Source organism: Rousettus aegyptiacus, unplaced genomic scaffold, assembly GCF_014176215.1.
Source record: "Rousettus aegyptiacus isolate mRouAeg1 unplaced genomic scaffold, mRouAeg1.p scaffold_m13_p_1, whole genome shotgun sequence".
NCBI classification, from domain to species: domain Eukaryota; kingdom Metazoa; phylum Chordata; class Mammalia; order Chiroptera; family Pteropodidae; genus Rousettus; species Rousettus aegyptiacus.
The window spans coordinates 68,219,461-68,242,079 of record NW_023416284.1 but is presented as its reverse complement, the minus strand read 5'-3'; the positions used below and the strand labels follow the sequence as shown (position 1 = coordinate 68,242,079).

Here is a 22,619-nt window from a genome sequence, read left to right as displayed (position 1 = left end):
CTAAGATCACTACAGGTCATTCCAAGCTCTGCAGTAGGGCATATAAGTAAATTATAGCATTTTGGGGCTTTCTTTTTGTGGACGTGTTAAAAATATTTGCAACACCTTTTACTTTTTCCAGTTAGCTTTTTTCTCATTTGACATGTCAGTTGTCATGTCAAATGGCACACTTTGCTACGTGCCTAAATTTCTCAAATTGCAGTCATTTTTAAATGTGTATTTCTTGAGTTTCTGTTGTGTGCCATGCATTGTGCAAGTTATTTGGCCTATGCTGGTATCTATAACATGAGCCTGCCTGTCTTACCTCCACCATTAACCACATAACATTCCATCGCAATATGTGACTTTTTCTTTTAATTTAAAAGAAGAAAATATCTAGTACAGTCTCCTCCATCTTCTGTCTCTACCATATCTACTATTATTTATAGCTGGAACGTTTTTTTCTTTCTGTTCTAGCTCATAGAAAATGTCACATCTGGGTAGAAAATTAACTTGATTGACTTGAAGAAGTTACTGAAGGCTTTTATCTTCATCTCAATCTTTCTTCATCTCTTCTTCTCTTCATCTCAGTCTTTCTCACTCTCCTGCTTCTTCCCTCCAACCAAAAAACATGTTCAAGTTTTTCCCCTAACTTATGCATAAACAGTAAATAAAAATCTGTTGTCTTACCTCTGTTACTCCTTCAAATTTCCTAGTTGCCAGTTTTCATGAAACTATGTCTGCATAGATTCTGATTCTTCTTTCTCATTCCCTCATCTTACTATAAGAGCCTGGCCTATGGACCAGCAAATCTACAGACAAATGAACACCAATGGCCTATGTTTAATTCCACATAACCTCTTAATAAGATTTGGTGTTGCTGCCTATTTCCTACTTCTGGAAATTTGCAACCTTCATGAATCCATGATGTCATTCTCGACTGGCTTCCTATCTGTCTGATTATTCATCCTCAATTTCCTTTGTCAAACTATTCTTCTTTGCCAGTCTTTTTGGTGACAGTGCCCCTCAGAGTTTTAGCTTTAGTTTTCTTTTTTACTTATTCTGCATTAGGAGATTATTATTATTATTATTATTTACAGTAGAAAGGAAAAGTTTTATTAGAAGGGAAAGTACACTTGCAGATGTGCAAGCGGGCCTGAGCAAGAGAAGGGTGGCAAAAAGGCCATATTAGGAGATTATTAAAAGAAGAGTCTTCAAAGGTGAACTGTGAGTTCCCTTAAATTGTATGTTATGTGTATGATATAGGTTTGGGTATGTGTACCTTCTGAGAAAATGATTCATAACTTTTATGGGATTATCAAGTGTGCAGAAAACTAAAATATGCTTAAAACCTCACTTGTTGAATGATCTCATCATCTTCTCTGACATCCTATTCTAAAATACTCTTATTTCTGTGCTATATTTTCTCTCAGGCAGTGGAATCATTTTTCACTTTGGTTATCTTTAAATTTATTGGGGTAACATTGATTAACAACATAAATTTCAGGTGTTCAACTTTTTAATGTAATATCCATATACTCAATTTTGTACTCACCACCCAAAGTCTAGTCTCCTTCTGTCACCATTTGTTTGACCCTCTTTACCCTCTTTGTCTTCCTCCCTATCCCTTTCCCCTGTGATAACCATCATTCTGTTGTCTGTATCTGCGAGTTTGCTTTATTGGTTTTTTTGCTTGTTCATTTTTTGCTTTCTGTTTTATATCCCCACATTTAAGTGAAATCATGATTCTTATCCTTTTCCATCTAAATTATTTCACTCTCAAAATCCATCCATGTTGTTTCAAATGGCAGTATTTTATCTTTTTGATGGCTGAGTAATATTCTCTCCCATCCCCATCCCCATCCCCATCCCCATCCCTATCCCTGATCTGTTTGTGTACCACACCTTTATCCAGTCACCTATCAGAGGAAACTTAGGTCATTTCCATATCCGCGCTATTGTGAATAATGCTACAGTGAACATAAGGAATTCATATAACTTGATAACAAAAGTACATCCAATCTGATTTAAAAATGTGCAGAGGACCTGAATAGACAGTTTTCCAAGGAAGGCATATGGCTATCCAACAGATATATGAAAAACATTCAGCACTGACCTAGGTTCTTCAAAGAGCCTCTGGTGTCTTCTTCTTCTACATTTGGTTATATACCAAATTCTCTGTTATGATTCACAAATATAATTGACTTATCACAATTTTGTCTTAATTAGATTCTCTATCCTATTTGTTAGCACCCTTACATAGTAGTTCCAAAAATATTGTAATAAATCCTAAAACAAAAAACCTGCTCATGCCACTCTCCACTACTGAATATTCTTCAGTAGATTCCTCCCATTCAGGTTAAATTCTAAGTCACTTGGATTATAAAAGCCTTCAGCAGAATTTCCCATACTTATAAGAGTCTTTTGAATCCTTTGCAATTCCCCAGATATGTTATGGTGCTATGTTCTCTCCCTGAAATGAAGCCTTCTCTGGTCTACATGAGTGATTTTTATTTGTATTTCAAGATCCACCTCGTCTGTTACCCTCTCAATGAAGTTTGCCCTGGCCTCAGGTAGAGTTAGGTATTGCTTCTCCTTTGTCCTAATTCTATTGTGACATGGACTCTGTAGCTTAACTTTTTCTTTTCTTTTCAATAATCCCTCTCCCTAACAACACGAGAGGCCAGGGAATTGGAAGCCACTTGTCTTTTTTGAGCATCCTTTGTGCCCAGCTTCAGAACATGCTTTCTGAGAACCATAATCTCTCAGCATGAGGATATAAAAGACACTGTGTATCATATTCTGGATCAAATAAACAAATCAATCTTTTCTGATTTCTGCTTTGAAAGAGACTCCAACTCCTTTAATAGTTATCATCTCTGAACTTCCCAGCATAATGCATTCTGCACAGATGCTTATCATAGGAAATATATGTTGTAATATATATTATATGTTATACATTAGGAGAGAGTCTTGGATCTATTTTATGAAATAAGATGAAGAGCATATATAAGCACAAAGTGTGTTTTCTCTGATATGCCTTTAAAATGAAAGGTAGATTTTGAGTATGCCGACAGCAGCTTTGGTGCGGTTGATGTATATAATGTCTTCCTTAAGTTTTCAATAAAAATTAAGCATTTGAAATTTTCCAGCAACAACTCCACATATTATACAAGGAGAGATCTCTTCCACTCTCTGTCCCCGGCCCCAGGATCTTATTTTCCTTCTTCCTAATGGTTAAGACAATCGTCAGACCAAAGCAATTGATATCTCTGTGCCTTAAATTTCACACTGGCACACTTTAATAAAAATGATGGATCTTCTCCTTTTTTCTTGAGATTGTTAAGGTATTTTATCAACAAGACATATCCTAGGGAATACGTGTATTTTTTCTGCTATTACTATCTTAGAAACATTTTTTGCTAATGAGAAAACTGGATCCCAGAGAAGTTAAATTACTTTTTATGGAGTTTTTTGTCAGAGAACTGTAAGTGTTACATCATTAAAAGTTACAAAGATTTCTTCTAGAAAAAATTATGGTGCTTTATAATCTATATTAATCCTTTATCTTAAGTCAACCTGATAGTTTTTAGAGACCATGAAGCTAGCACAAAGTTATAATATCTTCTAACCCTCTGATCTACTACGCCATCATTACTGTTCATTTCACTTCCTATATCTATGTAGAAAAACCAATAATAGGCATTCTTATTTCAGAATTTTATAAAAGATATAAAAAGGAAACAAGACAAAAATAGGAATAGAAGGAGTTAATTTTCTCTCTGATATTTGTCCCTTCCTACAGGCTCTTAAAATATGAAAGGAACTAATTTTTTGTTGTTAGGTAGATTAATTCAGTTATGGGCATTCTGGTTTTGTTGTTGTCGCTACATTTTCTGAATACTTAAAGACTTCCTTTCCTTTTTAGATGGCTTGAATAGATGGAATTTAAATCTAAGTTACTCTTTTTTTAGAATCTTTACTCAAATTTCATTTCACCCTATGAAGAGTCCTGTTATAAAACATCCAAATTAGAATTCTGTCTTTGTACCTTGTCACCTACAACTCAGGCTTGTCAGGAGTCTATTCTTTACTCTCTGAAACTGATGTTGCTTATGTTAGTTTTGGCCACCCCATATGTATTTTCTTTTGTAAAATAATGGAATCTAGTTTTATAAATGATATAAGCCTAGAAGCTGGATTTTTCTTAGTTTCCTGGAAGGATTTTTAAAGGCTTCAACCACTGTTTCCTGGAATATGTTAGAGTTGAGGAACTTCTCACAATGTGTGACCATGTCTGTGAAACTCCTGTATATCCTAGATTATTGAGGGTCACATGCCATAATTTAAAGTATGCTTTATGATCATTAATCCTCTCTATTGCAAGAGCTGATTGGCACACTTCAGAAGTTGTGGAAATGAACTAATGGTCACACTCCTGTTAACAGTGCTTCATTAAAAGACAGATTGATCAAGCCTCACCCCCCACTACCACCTGAAAAACAACAAAAACAAATCACATACATCCTTGGATACAGACCCTTCCCCCTCTTTTCCCCTTCGACTCTTGTTTATGGCATTTGGTACCTTCAAGGTTTCCGCTCACAGCTCTCCCATGAATGTTCTGTATCTTTTCTACTATTTTGATGCTGCTGATTAGATTACAGGTGGAACCAGCCACCTACTTGCTGCATTCCAGAACAGTCCCTGCATACATTAGTTATCCATTTGTCAGCCTGTTGAGTCCTGCTTTATCAATGATAGTCTTAATAGACTGAAGATTGCTTCTAAGCAGTATCTGTGCAAGAGTATTTTCTTTTGGGTCTTGAGTCCTATAGATCATTTCAAAGGTGCTACCACCTGGTCCCATGTTAGTTCTTTGAAGATATTTAAAAAATGTTGTTAATATAGGAACCTGATGAGAAAAGACAGCCTAATAATCTGGATACAAGATTGTGTGTTGAGAATTAAATTGAATAAATCCCCACAAAATGGTTATGATTTATATGTCACATTTAACTAAAAATTTCTATAAATGTATGACTCGATATTACAAAATCCCTAGATTCTAATCAAGGTGGTCTCTATGAAAAAAAGTGAGAGGCAGTACTAGAAAATGTAACTTGTTAATCAGAAATATAATCAGAGTATTGTGTCCTGTTTTGAGAAAGGCTGTATAAATATAACCAGGTTAGTGTAACTAAGAAGGTATAGGAAACAAAAATCATAAAGGCAAATGTTATTGATGTCCATTTAAGCATAGTCTGGTGGAGAGGAATTCCTGAATAAAGAACTTGAATATTACCAGAAAAATTACTGAGAAATTGAGCCTCTGTTATTTGTCAGGTATGTGCTAAAAGCTTTGTTTACACTGTATTCATAAAACCTCAAGAAGACTTATGAGGTACACTTGACTTTGAAGTATCTATATTTTACAGATCAGGAAAATGAAGCTTAGACAGGTTCAGGGATTAGCCTTAGTGATTTGCTTATTACCAAGCAATTTGGTTATAGAACTAGGATTTGAACCCAGATTCAGGGGCTCTTTTGCCTACAGTCTCACCAACTGTGCTATATGACTTTCTTATACCAAGACTGTTTCCCACAGATAAATGTCTTAAGATCTTCTAAGTACTCACGTAAGACACAGGGCTATATAGCTATCCAGACAGTCAAGTTATAGAAGAGTTTGTCACTGGCCCCCCAACCCCAATTCCTTTGTGTCACTTAGAAAAAATTCCTACTCCCACCCCAAACCCCTGGAAGCCATTGATCTGTTTTCTGGTCTCATCCACATTTTTATATAAGGTTCACCTACCTGTAGTTGCAGCTTATCTGGGATGCAAATAGGCATTGGTCAGATTGACAAAAATGTCTAGTTGAATTGACAGTTGTACATCTCATTGTAAATTAATAGATTGACATTCTAATTAGAATTTGGCTTTCTGTGTTGCTTGCTTAGTAGGAGAGAATTCATTAACATTCTAAGTACAGGCATGTATCTGCTTCAAAATATTTTTTTAATAAAATAATAAGATAGCATATGAATATGTTTCCATATTTGAAGGAGTGATGATTTATGAGTCTAGATCTAAAAATATAGTTAACTATATAAAGTCAAGGCGCATGGTACATTCCAATATCTACTTTAAATGTTATTTGAATTTTTATTTATAAAAATATTATATTGGTGACCAAAGCCAGAATCACATTGAAACAAATATCCAAAATCATATTGAATTTCACTCTATTTCCTCATCTTCCAGTCACCCCTCCTTAATTTAGCTTTCATCTTCATCACTCCATCAAAGAGCTTTTCTTAAATTTACAGTTACCTTCTGTTATCAATCCCATAGTCATCTTAGTAAACGTCTTCATAACATTTATTTCTTTTTTTTTTTTTTAATACTACCTCCTCTTGGCTTCTAGAGTATTTTAGTTTCTTTTTCTTTATATTTCTGGCAATACATTCTCAATCTCCTCTGCAATGAATCAGTTATTAAATATTGGTAACTTAAAATCCTTCTTCTGTTTTACTTTCTTCTGTCTCCAAAATTAGTCTCATCTCCTCGCTTAGCTTATTGTTAGAGGTAGCTTAGCATGACAGGTAAGACCACAAGTCCCAGGGACAGAATGTGTGGGTTTATATCCTAGCTATGTGACTTATGCAAGCAACTTAACTTCTAACAGTTTCATTATATGTTAAATAAACATAATTATCTGCCGCATCTAGTTGTTACGAGGATAAAACGAGTTTATATATGTAAAGTGCTTAAAGCAATGCCTGACAAACAGTAGATGCCCCTTGGATATTTATCCACAGTTATAATTTGTGAATGAAATCTGAATTTATATCATCTACCTACATAAGTATTTAGTTTCAGCTCCAAAGACACATCAAAGTCAGTGTATTCAAGATCTTAGATGCTTAGTATTCTGGTGCTTTATTCCCAGGAAAAGAAAAAGTCTAATCACTCCTAGTGTGTCCGGCTTTAACACGTAGCTCAATTATCTAGCCATTTGTACAAGCCAGGAAAGTAGATCCCACTCTCATGATTCTTCTTTTCTCTCATTTCGACTTTATCATCAAGCCCTGTCAACTTGACCCACTAAATTTCTATTAAAAGCTTCCGTTACTCAACATTTCCAACCCTAGCTACAGATACCATCATCTCTCATCTCGAGTACAATAAAAAAAATTGCCCTTTGTTCACCCAGCCTACTCATCACCCCCAGTAAATTCTTTTCCCTATTGCCAGAATTCTCATTTCAAAAGGTCAACATGGTGATCCTCCTTTGCTTCAAACCTTTTCACGGCTCCCCATTACTCTTAGGATGGTGATCAAAGTCCTCCTCCTGGTCTACCAGTCCCAGCCTCTGAGGATTCTCCAGTCCCTCATCCATCCTGCCTCCTGCTTCTCTATGTGCTCCAGCCACACTGTCCATTTTCAGCTGCTTAAATACACTCAGTTCTCCCCAACAGACACTTTTGTATATGTCCTTCTCCATCTGGAAAGCTCTCTCATGCCTGTCCCATTTACTAATAATTCTTATGCATCTGTGAGATCTCAACTCAAACAGCACTTCTTCAGGAATGCCTTCTCTAACCTCCTAGTTTACTTCAATTAATTGCAATAAATGATATTCTTCTCTTTCATAGTATATTCCTCAAATTTGCATTGTAGTTTAATGTTGGGGGTCTCCAAGATCACCCTCAGGCCCAACGATTTGCCAGAAGAATTCGCAGCACTCAACAAAGCTGTTATTGTTACAGTTTATTATAGTCAAAGGATACCGATTAAATTCAGCAAAGGGAAAAGGTGCATAGGTGGAGTCCAAGAGAGACCAAGCATGAGCTTTTAGTTGTCTTCTTCCATTGGAGTCGCATGAACTACCCTTAATTCTCTCAGCATGAGGGTGTGTAACAATATGTGTGAAGCGTTCCCACCAAAGGAAGCTAATATGAACCTTGATATCTAGGGTTTTTAATTTGGGATCAGTCGTCTAAGCATGTAGCACCTTAGCTACTAGGTCTTCATTCCCCTAGAGGTCAAATTAATAGATGTGGTCTGAAGCCTAAGGTATAAATAGGTGTGCACCATAAATCTCATTGTTAGCATAAACTCTCTGGTGTGACTCAAGGTCTCAGGCATACAAAGACACATACCTGGTGGGATACTCCAGGGATTCATAGGTCATCCATCTCCTAAAAATTTTAGGAACATGCAGAATTGAGCTTCCAAGCCTGCTGAGTTATCCCTTCCCTGCACAAGTTTCAGTAGTGCTATTATTTGATTAATGTCTATCTTTCCAATAGACTACATGAGAGCAAAATCTGTAGCTGTTTTAACTCAGCATAATATACCCCGATTTTATCATGGTTGCTGACTGATAGCAAGTGCTGTGTAAATATTTGTTGAACGAATTAATAAAATCTATTGTCTTTATTTTCTTTTATTCTTTACTGTGTTCTGTACTCTTCCATCCCACTTCTTTCATGTACCTTTTCTTTATTATGGAGTCTTGTAATGCATTTTATGTCTAAAGTTCCTTTGTGCTAATGAATGGTATGTAGTAAGAACCTAAAATGTATAGTATATTCCCATAACTCCCAAGTCTATTCCTGTAAGTCCAAGTATTCCACTATCTTGTAAACAATTTTTAAAAGGCAAATATTTTTCACAATTACTCCTGAAATATATATAGTCTGCATATCAGTTTGTGTGATAGTTACTTACATTATCGAAGCTGTTTTTTAAAAAGTAAGATATTGACCCAGCATCTGCCTTAAGAATTTCAATAATTAAGTCGTGCTTAACTTTGAAACCACTGACAGTTGAATTTGAATTTTGTTCTGGCTATAACAAAAATAAAAGGGAAAGTCCTCCAGAATGAGGGGCATGTCCCAATTTTCTCTGTAATTTAGAACAGAAATGTTTTTCTGATGATCCTCAGCATCTTCGTCTTCAAGGTGAATGTAACATCCAAGCTCTTTGTTCTGCCAATTTCTTTGCTCGGCCAGGAGACCAAAGCTGTAGGCCCATTTTAGCCAATGGATTTGAATAAATCTATTGTCAAAATTATTGTTTTAGTATTGCATTATAGCCCAAAATATAAATATCCGTGAGTTCTACACTTACATTGAAAAATAAATAAATACGTAAACGAGGGAGAAGTAACAATTTTCTCCTGCAGAGGAATTCCAAATAATTTATATAGATATTCTGCCCACAAGTAGGTAGGACATAACTTCCCACTCCTTAGTGTGGGCTGCACCTAGTGACTTCCTTACAAAGAACACAGCATGGAGAATCAGGTGGGGGTTGAGGGAAGAAGAGTAACTTTATAGTGGAGAAATGTGTCAAGCACTACTACACAGCCAGATGATCAAGGTTCACAGCAGCAGCATAAGGCAGGTTATGATCGGTACCCTGTAATATAATCTGAATATAATGTGATAAGTGGCAATGGCACTTCATTTCTGTGGCTTCCTTCCCCAAACCCATAACCCTGATCAAACCGTAAGGAAAACATCAGATGAACCAAAACTGAAGGACGGCCTACACAATACCTGAGCAGTACTCTTCACACTGTCGACATCGTCAAAAATAAGGGAAGTCTGAGAAACTCATATCTAAGAGATGCCTAAAAACACATCACAACTAAATGTAATGGGGTCTCCTGGGTAGGATTCTGGAACAGAAAAAGGGCATTAGGTAAAAATTAAGGAAATCAGAGTAAAGTATGAACTTTAGTTAATAATACTGCATCAGTTATTGTAACAAATGTACTATGTTAATAGGGGATTCTGGAAACATATCTTTTCAGTTTTTCTATATATCCAAAACCATTCTTAAATTTAATTTTTTAAAATTTCATGATAGTGTTTCAATTTAATCTCAATGCTATTCAGTGAAATTTGCTTATCTATTTGTGTTCGATCAAGAATTACCTTAAGTTGATTGCAGTTACTTGAATTTCTAAATGTGATTACTATAGGTTGATTTTTCTGCAACAGACACACAAACGATTACATCATTGTTTAAGTTTGGGGAAATAATCCACCTTTTGTGATTATGAACTTCTGAGACGTCTTTAAGAAACTAGAAAGGTTCTAAAATGTTATGAGTCACAGAGTATATTCATTGTAGAAGTAACAGGACGAAACCATTAAATTAGCTAGATAAATTGGCATAAAATCAAAAACAGTATTTTTGAGAGCATGAGTCCAGACAATGTGTCTGTAGGATACACTTTACAAACTTAGTTTGATTAATTTTTGTTTTTCCGAGGATATGATTCTTTTCTGTAATTATTGTTCTGTTTCCCCTGACAGGCTATCTAGTACTGGCCGCCTTAAGCTCCCTGTGAATTGAGTTATTCTCAATAATACTCTGTTTTATGAAGGCATTATTTGAGTGGCTGTCCACTGTGATCTGGTTATTTGGAGCTTTACATAAAACAGGTGGTTCTTCCATCTCATCAACATTTCTTATTATCTAGAATTCACCATCTTTTTGTCTGTGGCCCATTGTACTTAGTCCATCACAGATGTGGCTCTATTAGTTTGTCCCTGTTTGTTTAGCTTCTCGTTTACATCTTGGTCATTTCCCATAGATACCCCAAGTTCCCTTGTTTTCAGACTTTATCAGGGCTCACGCTATGAAGTTATATGTTTACTTACATCCTGATTAATTCCCAAAAGGCTTTGCAGCAGCTAATTTCATTTGTTTGGCTCTGAAATGATCCAGGCAACTCTGATTCAAATCAGAGGTGGCATTTACTTTCAGGGGCACAGGACTGATGCCCAAAACCAAAGAATTAATAGCCTCTGATCTGTGATCCCATGATCCCAAAACTGCTTTACAGTGCCATTCTTAAATGACTCAGATGCCTGGGTTTTGGCCCTGTATACCTAGACCTCCCTACTGATCTTTTTTTCATTTAGATGATGCTTTGAACTTGACCTATTGTATTATGACTATAATCTCACAAGCACAAGCTTTAGAGTCAAATAGAGCAAGACGTGAATCTTGCCTCAGTCATTTGTTAGCTTTTTGATCTCGAGGGAGTTACTTAATCTCTGTGGGGCTCAGTTTCCTCATCTGTAAAATGAAAATAATAATAGTGGATTTGCAGGGTTATAAAAATTAGATAAATTGTTTCTAAAGTTCCTCAAGAAAGCCTGGTTCTGTATCATGGGTGCTTAATGTACACTCACTGTCACCAGTATAAAGATTTGATTGGGTTTATCTGCCTCGCCTTTTCCTTATGTAACCTCTTCTGGCTGGCTCTCATTGCTCCCACCCATGTCTTAGCTTCACATGTTGATTTATACATTTACATGTTTTTTTTTAGTCACTGTCTCTGTGGTATCAGCAAACTTGTCAACTTTTGTGCCCTGCTTTAATTTTCTTCAAAACTCTATAGGATGTTGTTTGAATAGTTCACACTAGTATAAACATGTCATTAGAAATGTTATATTTTCTTTCTTGCATTTTGCTGTCTGTTATTTTCATAATAACGTGAACAGCTGGGTAGACCAAGAGGGAGATCTGCCCTGGATTTGTATTGGGACTTTTGGGGTCAGGTGAAAGAAGGGAGGAAGAAAGAAGAAATAAAAGGCAGACTAATGGACTCGGGTGCAAGAACTTGGGAGCTCCATTGCCTGAATTTGAAGCTTTGCTCCCCAACCTGTTTGCTGTGTGGCCTTGGTTAAGTTACTTAACAAGTTTCTGTTGCCTCAGTTTCCTCATCTATAAAATGAGGATAAGAAACCTAACTCATAGGTTTCTTTGCAAAGATTAAATGTGGGGGCTTGGAGCAGTGCCTAGCATGCAGTGAGTAATAATTAAGTGTTCAATATTATTAGTATTCTTTTCCTAAGGCTTCACAATATTTACTACATCTGATCATCTTACTGATAGATATGTCTTGTTATATAGCCTCAGTAATTTCAGAATAATATCATCTTTATCTTTTTAGTATATCCATACAAATAAAAACTTGTCTTTCACAGTAGTCATACTAAAAGGTGCTATGCTTATGTCAATATATCAACTGTTTTGAATAATTATTTAAAATTTTCTTTAGATTTTGCAAAAAAAAAAATCTTTTGAATGCCCTTTAACAAATCTTATCTTTTGAATATAGAGTGTCAAAGTTAAAGCCAACTCTATTAAATTTAAATGAATGACCTTTGCTGACAATATCTCTTCTATATATTTGTATAATGTCATATACTTGTATAATTACATAAATTATATAACTTTTAATCTTGATTAAATTTATATGCAATATTTATCTACATATACAAGTGTGTATATGGGAGTTGAGGAGTGTGTCCTTCTCAACTCCCATATACAAGATCCAGTATTTAATGTAAACTAAACTATTTTCATAAAGAAAAAGCCTATCATTGAGCCTTAGTTCACTTTTAAAAATCACACAGAATCTCTATCATGTTTCCCAGTTTTTAAAAAAAGCATAATTGAGTTTTTGACATTATGGAATGATTCTACATGAACCATGCATTCAGGCAAATGGTGGAAAAAAATAAACATCTCTTGTCTTTCAGATTGTGGCATTTTTTTCTCCCCTTCCATATGTTTACATTCCTGTAGATACAGTAACACTATAACATTGATCTTGGGGGACCTGTAGAAAACTCCATCAAATGCAGGGGTGGGGGCGTGCTCCAATGAGATGCTCAATGTAACTGAAAGTCCTGGGCATATGTATGCCTGCCTCTTCTATTGCTTGAGAAAGCTTCACTGCTTTAGCAGCCAATGTTATATCTGTATTCATATGGCATCTTAAATAAGGCATTTTAATTATTTTTAAGGTTTCTCTAAAAGTCTGCCTCCCTACTTGAATGGAGATATGGCCATTTGTGCTAATTGCATTTTAGAGTAGTATACTGGTGACAATATGCTAATGTTTACAATTTCTGTACATATTAAATATCATTAGGCAGTTAATTATGTATCAATTGGCTACCTAGCTATAATTTGCAAATACCCAAAAGCAGTAGTTCATTTCCCCAATGTTGCCTGTGTCTGAACTACAGATGCTTTGCATAGCTGTGGCTTCTTGTTCAGGGGCCCAAGGTCTTAGCTTGAGAACTCTCTGCCTGACTCCCAGACAGTGATTTCAGACCGAAACAATATTTTTGCACTAGGGGCTCTGCAATGAGCCTTTTAAATATGAGATAAATTAGGAGACAGTATGACTTGGGGATATAGACAATTGGTGTAGTTTACATGTCGAAAACAGAGGATCTTTAAAAAGCCAAAAGAGCTTGTGACACAGAAGCAGAGTATCGCAGCCTGTACATGCAGAGTCTGCCTTGTTTTGTAGAGGATAATGCTGAGGCCAGAACTGTGAAGGGCATGCACAGAGAAAGACTGGGCCAAAACTGGGCTCTGAGTTTGAGAAAATCAAGCCCACCTTTCCAATTTTTATTTTTAGTTCTTTTGATCTAAGAAAAGTTGCATAGTGTAATAACACTTAGCGAAAAGATCAGTTATTGTGCTCTTTTAGCTTAATGTTAGGAGGGTTGGGTGTGTCTTAGAATCTCATCACCGAATTAATTTTACTCTAATGCAAGATCTCAAGATGAGCTAGTGTTCTGTTATGACCATATGCCATCATCCGCTCCACTCTACCTAAGAATGTGAATAGTATTCCCATTGTGAGAACTATTGATTGACATCAACCAACTCTGTTGTCATGGCTCTAGTTAAAAATGTGAAAGAAACTAGATCTTTTCAACCTAAAGGTTCCCTCTGTATAGTTAATTAAGGATGTTTTAAGAAGACATTTGGATTATGGGAAAGTGATGATATCAAATTATGACATTTATTTCATTCCTTACTCCAAGAATCTCAGTAATTGGTTCACCTATTCAAAGCCGTTGTTTCATCAGAGGGTAAAAATTCCAGGGCCCCCAGTGGGACTTACCTCATTTACCTAATTGGCATATTCTTTTAAAAACAACTGGACATATGAACTTTTTGATTCTTGAATGTGTCATTCACTTGCTTTGAGACAATTTGATGTAATTTATCTAAGTTCAATTATAGTCTTTTAAAAACCAGCTGTTTTTTATGCCATTAAAGAATCGATTTTAGAAATTTAATTAAAATTCCACATATACATAAATTACTCGAATGCTATGCAGCTCAGGATGCATATCATTGAGGTTCTCACTTTGTCCCTGAAGAAACTGAAGCTTGAAAAAAAAGATAAACTGATCACCTATAGTCATATAGCAAACAGATAGTTTGTGGCAAAATGGGTCTTAGAACCCAGAGCTTTTGACTTCCAGTCCAGTAGTCTTTCTGCTAGGCCAGGCCATTTTATGTAATCCATGCAGTGCTGTTGTGATATAGGAAAGACAGAAGTAGATTCATTGCTTTCTAAGAATACATGCACTCTTGGGTATTATGTATTCCCATGAAAGAGAGATGTATTTTTACAAATACAGCTGACCCTTCAACAACATAGGTTTGAACTGTATGGAGGTCCACTTGTACATGGATTTTTTTCAACAAATACAGTAAATATTTCCTTTCTAATGATTTTCTTAATAACATGTTCTTTAGCTTACTGTATTGTAAGAATACAGTCTATAATACATATAACAAACAAAATATGTGTTACTTGACAATTTATGTTAGTCTTCAGGTCAACAGTGGACAATAGGTACAGTTGGCCCTCTTCACTCACAGATTCCTAACTGTAGATCTAAAGTACTGTTTTTGCTCTGTTGTTTGTTGAATCTGCAGATGCAAAACCTGTAGGTATGACTGTACTTAAGTTTCTGAGGAGTCAAAAGTTAGAAGTGCTTTTTTGACCACATAAAGAGCTTGCACTCCTAACCCCCATGTTGTTCAACAGTCAGCTTATGTTCATGCTTCCTTCAAGGAGAGTTTACTACTCTTTTCCATTTTATTTATGTTTTAAATATCGTAGAATCCAATCATTTGTGGTAACCAAAAACAGGACAAAAACAGTTAAGTAATTACAAAGTCACCATCCGATGATGGCAGCAATGTGATTCAGATGGAATGTGTGAACGGAGGCACAGGTGAGCCCAATGAGTCACCAACGTAACGTGCCCCCTCGGAAAGCAAAGGCAGGTTATACTGCACTAATTGAAATCTGGACTCTTAGGGTGAAATGAAGGAGGCAATAGTGCTGTAGGCTTTCTGTGCCCAAATTGTAGGACCATGTGTTCTCTTTTGTCTGACACGTCAGTCAGAAAGTAACTGATAATCTGGAATGTATTTATAGGCCAGGAATTGGAATGTGAATATAGTAAAAGTCACAGAGTGGTCAGTGGCTGAAGAAGTGCAAGTACTTCATGTGGAGAAGAAAAATACGAGTGGGTGGTGATCAGTCTCCTCTAATAACTTAAGGATGAGTATATGGAAAACACACTAGATTTGAACTCTCAAACTTCTAAATTGAGAGTCAAGAAGCAGAAACTTCAGTGAGGCTTCCACTGCCATGGAATCAGATCCTTGGCTCAGGGCTTTTAAATAATCAAGCTATTGCGTTAAAAAGATAGAATGGCCTGCCTCCCTCCCAGGGCACTGCATTTTCAGTCACTGGAGGTGTCCCATTGGGGCCTGGATGGTTGCATGGAGATATTTTAAAGGGCAGTATTCACAACTTAGAAGAGCAGGGGACCACATGACCTTTAAGGTGCTTTCCAGCACCCGGGGTTTTATAATTCTATTTCTATTATGCATTGATGCTGGGTATGTGTCACATTGTTTGACCCAAACACTGATTATGGACAGGAGCACAGTCTGGAATGTTGATGGCGCTCACATCTATTTTGTGTTTCAATTTCTGGAAGCGGTCTTTGTCTTCGCGGCTGTTTGGTCCCTGACCTTCGGTAACATTTGGAGCCCAGCCACACTGTCTTTGTTTACTGTAAAGAGCATGGAAAAACTGACTTCCTGACAGCGCTCTGCAAAGTCTAAGGTCAAACCACTCACAGGTGAACAAACACAGTCCTTCCACCTTAAAATTGTCGTTTGGCCCCTGTAAATTGGACCAGGGTAATAATACTGGGTAACAAAAAGAGGGGAAATCAGTACTCTGCCAGCAGCTAGCAATTAGTCACTTTGTCAGTCAGCTTTGTGAAGAGCTAATCTTAATTCAGTATCCATTATGGGGGAGTTAGAAAATATGGCATGCAGTTTTAAGTCTTCTAGCAGCCTACAAAATAAGCCTATAGACCCTTTTTCTACACTATCATCATGTTATTAGTATTTCCCAGGATTCCACAGATAAAGCATAGGATTCTTCTTCACTTAAGGGACTTCAGAGTCACACCCACTGAATATTCATATCATCTAAGCGATTTCTTTTATGGTGATATCTCAAAGCGGCCTCGATGGGTTGACTTCCTTTCCAGAAGCCATATCCATTTTTTTCCCACTAACCTCTGCTATTCTTTACTGTCATCAAAAGCACTAAGTCCCCTTTGTCAAAGAAAGGGAAGCATCTTCCCAGATAAGGGTATCATAAACTCTTCAGGCTCCTCGATAGTGCCTCATTCATTTTATCCCCCTCCTATAATGCTTAACATAGTGTCTTGCATTCACAGGTCCACAAACACACGTCTGGGTGAGTGTAACTGCGTAAAACAATGACTTTGCTCACACATCACCTGTTTACTCAAAATCACTTATTTTTAAGAACCAAGTTTTCCTCTTAATATTTAAAGATGACTTACTAAAATTGATCTAAAGCAACATAAATAAAAGTATCCCCAATATAAATTTATGTATTTTTTCCCCTTCAGGAATGCAGGAATAAAGTTGGTTCTGTCTGCATTTTTTTCTTTTTCTTTCTTTTCTTTTCTTTTTTTTTTCTTTTTGTCTCTAGTGTAAGCAGCCTCTTGAAATGCCCTAGTTATCTAACATTGCTCTTGGACTCCACTTAGAGATGATATACTAGCCTTCTACTAAAATATATCTGGGTATTAAAAGCCCAATTCTTTATTGCTGATGAGAAAGATTATTAACACTTTTTTTCCAAGCTATAATATGAAGCAATAACACCCCTTTTTACTTCCAGAGCCAGAGGCAGTATGTCATATTAACCTTCATTAACTGCCTAAGAAATGAGGTACATTTGTTAATTTAGCATTCTGGTTAGCTAAGATCATGAAAGAAGGCTGTGTTTTCTCCCTTTGCTACATATAAAAATTAAAAGAAAGGTAAAGTATGTTAGCACACTTATTTTATTGCCTTGGTAAGTGCAGTGTTTGGATTAGGAGCTAGACCTGGATGAGTTAGGTCTGCAGGTGGTGAGCACAGATTGAGGTGGCTGGAATGGGGGGAGCAAGAATCACATGACCTAAATAGGCCTGAAAAGTAGCACCTGAGGTGTGTGGTGGAAGAAAGCAGATATCATCAAAAATCTGGGCCAAAGGTAGAAAGAGAAAATGAATTCTTTTTCTATGTATATAACTTCTGTTGGGACTTTCCCTTTGGATATCCTATGAAATACCAAATCCTCTGTAGAGTTTTTTCTTCTATATAGCATTGCACTTAATTTTCCCATTCCTGCCTCTGTTACTTCCATTTACTCATTCATCAATTTAAAAAAAAAAATGTATCAAGTATTGTGCTAGCTACTGGAGAAACAAAGACTAATGACACGATGAAGCTCAAGGAACTGCTTTTTTTATTTACCCAGGTATAAAAAAAGTGCATTCAACTTGACAATTATCATTCCCCCCATTCCCCGAGAGTACTTCAGTAATGTCATTTCTTTCTTTTTAAAGCCTCCAGAATCCATACCAATTTTTTTTTTTTCTGCCACTACCAGAGTTCAGGCACCATCCCCTTATAGTCAGGCTATTGCAGGAGTCTCTTTATTACTCTCCTTATATCCAGTCTCCTTCCTCCCCCATCCATCTTAGCCATGGCTACCGGACTCATTATTCTAAAATTTGATTGTTCCCATGGCTTATTGATAAGGGTAAAACGCCAGCCTTACAATGTGGCTCTCCTCAATCTAGTTCCACTTCTACAAAATGAATACCCTACTTAAACCAAATTGATCCCTTCACCCACTTTCAAGCATAGTTAGGTATTCTCCCCTCTCTGGTGTCCCTCTAGCTGTTTTTCCAGCTCCAAAGTGGTACAGCATGGTGGCTAAGAAGGTGTGCTCAGGGGCCAGAAGTGCTTTACCATTTATTTGCTGTGTGGTCTCGGGCAACTCTTTTGTGCTTCTGTTCTATATCATTGACAAGAGCTTATAAAAGCAATACTTCCCATATAAGATTGTTAAGATTAAGTGGGTTCGTGGTTGTAAATACTTAGAAGAGACCCTTGCACATAATAAGTGCTAGTGTTTCATTATTGCCGTTGTTGTTATTTTATGACCCAAACCCCACCTTCTACCCTGGCCAGACATTTGCGAATAGTTGCAAATTTGAAAATCCCAGGGTTCTTTGGGGACATTCCTGGAATTTCCATACAAGGAATCTTTTCCTTCCTAGCATGACTTATCTGATACTCATTTAGCAGGCAGATTTAGGTGTATTTGTTATTTTTATAGGAAATAAAACTTGAAAACATAGCCAGCAATTCAAGGTAATAAATGATTAGTGTCAATAGAAAGAATGGCACAGGTTCCATAGATCATACATTCTCTGAGGGCAGGGAAAGTGCCTCATGTGTCTTTGTTTCCTTATAGTGTTTTATGCCTATTTATTAATAAAAGCTAGATTTATTATTATTATTTTTTTGACTCAATGATAATATACTCAGAGGATCAGGAAGAAACCATTCTATTTAAAATAGTTAAGATACAAGCAGATAATACTATGTCTTTACTGGTCATATACGAATGTGAAAAAATAAGGGGCCATCCTCAGTGTTGAATAAAGTGTTGTCTAGACCATCTGGACAGGGGCTCAGAACATCATGAACATGATGGTTTAGTGGGATTAGTTTGGGGATAGGCTGCCAAATGGACTGAAACAAAGAGAGAGAGACCAGAGAGAAGATTGTTGAGTGTGAGGAAGAAATTCCTAAACTTGGACTCTAACAATGAGGACTGGAGAGGGAATCTTAAAGTGTAGTTTGCAAGGAAAGAATCCATGGGACTTGGGAGTTCGCAGAGGGCGATAGCAAGGAAAGGGTGAAAAACTGACTCCTGGGTTTCTTCCTGGATAATTTTGGAGTATCTAAACTGAGAAAAGGTTGTCTTCAATGGAAAAGAGATGTGTGGTTACTAGACTGTTTGCTTCAGGAAGGCGGAGCCCAGACCCACCTTACCACTGGGTCCTCACTGTCTAGGACGGTCATTCCCTCACAGGATCACAAAATCGGAGGCTGTTAAGTGCTGCTTAAATTAATGGCTGCTTACTTTGATATCTACACAGTCAAATAAGGCAAGTTGTAGACAAGTCCTGACACCCCGTGTAATGATTCTCTGGTTCCAGTTAGCTGGCACGATCAATTCTAAAAAGTCATCCCTCTCACATAATGGGCAGAATGTTTCAAAGAAGTAACTTTTAAAATTCCAGTGTGAGTGCCGGAATCTACAAGCCCCTGAGGCCATCTCTCTCCTACATTATGCCTTAATGTAACTAGTTAAAATGTACCTGACAGTGCAGCACCTCTGCAGAGAGGTGCTCCAGAAAGCATTTGTTTGCTCTCACCCTGCCGAGAAGTAGCAATATCTGTGTGGCTTAAGAGCTCTGGCTGCAGCCTTAAATAGTGTTAGAAAAATATCACCACCATTTGCCAGCAAGAGATGCCAAACTGCAAATAAGAGGCATGTCAGTTCAATGAAGCAGAAACATTTCACTTGTTTTTAATGATTACTTGCAGGAGACCTTTATTGTTATGTGTTTGTATGCCTTTAAATGAGAAATTGCATTTTTTTTTTTTTAAATGACGAAAACCATCTCTTCTGCCTACAAAGGGACAAGCTTTTCCCACTTGGGTGAATATTGCCTGCGCCACTCACAGAAGAAAGGAGCAGTCTTGCCAAGCATCTTATTAGTCTAAAAATAAATTATTCAGAATGCAGGTTCAGATACAGATTGCAGGGAGAGATAATAGAATTGGTTTTCCAAGCCTGATCATGCTATGAAGACATGGTGTGTGCTTTTCAGGAATCCACTTAAGTGGAATCAGCTTTGACTAATACAAACTAGAAATAATATTGCTGCCATCCAGCTAGTGTCTGCGGTACAGCATCCTCAAAATGTCTTCAAGGATCCATGATCTCTTTAGTCTTTGTAAGTGTGCATAAATAAAAGTATATATGCATTCACAAGCATTTCTTGAGAGGTGCAGTCTTCTCATTGTTCTTTTAAGGAAATTTCTTCCTGGCAGCGTGAGAGGAGCACGTCTCACTTGAGATTTGTCTCCTTCCTACTCCCCCCTGCCTCTGAGAAATAGTTGACCACATCAGCAGCCGACTCCAGTTGTCATGTGGTTCCTCATGTGATGCTGGGTCTGCAGCACTTTGGAGCAAGAGCCTTTGTGACTCGGCACTCATGGACAGTGGCGTTCGGGGACAGAAGAGATTTTGGAGGGGGCGGGGAGGCCAATAAACCGAGAAACATCAGAAATAAAAGTCTCGTGAAGTACTCTGATCTATGTATTCCCTTTTTTTTTTTAAATTTGATTTTAACTCTTGCTTTTTTATGGTTTCTGTTTTGTTTTGTTTTGTTTTTCTCCCACCCCCACAGGAACCGAGCTACGCTGTTTTGTGTTTCTTTTTCTTTTCTTTTTTCCTTTTTTTTTTTTTTTTTTTAAATTCCGAAGCCAGATCATCTTTGCTTCCAGTTCCAGGGCTGCATCGCCGTGGGCGCGCCATCCTCCCGGTTACCTGAGATGCACCTGCCGCCTCCCGCCTTGACTTCTGATCCGCGCGGTGCCACGAAGGACCTGCTTCTGCAGCTCTGGCCAGGGCTCCTCGCAGCTGGAGGAAGGGACTTGGTGGACAGGGCGAAGCTACAGAGGAGCCGGGGTGGGATGGATAGAAAGGATGCCAAGAACCGGGGAAGGGTGAGTTAGGAATACTATCCATCCAGTGCCCACCGCTCCTCCACCAGGCAAGAGCAGAACAGCCATGCCGTGGGTACCTGTCTCAGGCTGCTCCCAGGGCTTAGTCTGGGGATAAACCCATGCCGAGATGTGGCATTGTACCTGAGAGTGGAGCTGAAGATGGATACAAGCAGGTATCTGATGTGTTTGCCTGACGAGGCAGAGTTGGAGAAGGCAGAGTGAGAACCGGATGAAATGAGAGAGGAGCTGCCGAATGCTGTTTGATCGTCTGCCGCTGGCTCTGCATTCTCATTCTAGGGAGGATGGCATAATATATAACCCAGTACATGGATGAAGGACCTGTAAATTGTAGTCTGGATGTACCCGACGCTGTCAATGGAGAAACTGATGGGCTAGGTGACTGTACCATTGTCCCCAGAGAAAATAGCAGCCTTTCAGCATGTATTTAAATGCATGTGCATGCATGTAGAGACATAACAGAAAGAGATTTCTGACCATTTTACACAGGAAATCTGTCACTTTGCTGGATCAGGCGTGATTGCTGCTTGTATTTTCAGCTTCAGCTCAACTCCCATTTCCTGACTAGCTAGAGCGCATGGCCAAAGCAGCTGCATGCAACATTTTCTTGTTAATGTGAAAGCAAGCCCCTCAGCTTTAACTCCTTGATGTTCTGAGTGCTCTGTGCTTTGCTAGGACTGATTGTGGGGTTTTGTTTTCTTCTCCTACAAATCCCTGTAAACACAGCTGTATTCACTATGGTGAAAAATTCTATCCTGTAAATAGAAATCTGATCGATTTAATCAAAATAAATGTATCCCAGATGACTTTGAGACCAGCTGGCTACCACAGGCTTCAGATGCTCATTGTTCAATAGAGATGAATGCAATGTTATATTTACATGTTTTAAAATTCCAGGATCAGCCTGTAATTTAAAAGAAATTCTTTTCTAAGGAGGAGAGGTGGTCCTACAGGCTCGCACTAGATGGTTAGGTACAGGTGCAGATGCTGTTCCTGAGGTTTGGGAGTTTACGGTGGTGCATTTCAAAGAGTGTGTGCCATGTGGCAGAGTGTGGCCATACTCAATAAAGAGAAAGCATGCATCTAACTTGCTGTATGGAGAGCCCAGCACCTTTGGAATAGCCCCCAGCAAGGTTGGAGGAGGTACTGAGCCTGGATTCGGATAAGTGAGCCATGGTGCTCCAGCAGCAGCTCAGTGGAGTCAGCTCAGACCTGGAGATGAGGAGCAGTTGTCATGGGGAGCTCTGCTGGGACGCTTGTCTGGCCCTTCCACTGTTTGTTACTATTTCTACAAAGGCAGCTCTGTGTGTTGGATTATGTTTGGCCAGCTGTTGATGCATTCCTGTGGGTGGGGCTGGGTGGGGATCTTATTACTGTACTTCCAAACTGTAGATCTGTGTGCATGGGAGCAGGGAGGGAATGGAAAGAAAGCAAGTTGGAGAAATCGATCACTCAGCTGCTTTCTCCAGGTAGTCCTAGTGTGGATCCAGAAAGGCTTACAGTAGAAAGAAGGAAGGAGGGAATAATGAGGGGTGGGGAGCTTGAGAGGAAGAGAATGCAACTTAG

At 37.9% G+C, this 22,619-nt stretch overlaps 1 long non-coding RNA gene across 2 annotated transcripts in view; it reads left to right on the top strand.

Moving 5' to 3' along the window:
* LOC107519984 overlaps positions 1 to 21,870 on the top strand; it is a 364,500-nt gene extending 342,630 nt beyond the window's left edge. For both annotated transcript variants that reach the window (XR_004955672.1, XR_004955661.1), the window contains one exon: positions 20,814 to 21,870. This is a non-coding gene — a long non-coding RNA (uncharacterized LOC107519984). The remainder of the gene's footprint in view (positions 1 to 20,813) is intronic.
* Positions 21,871 to 22,619: the final 749 nt, after the last annotated feature.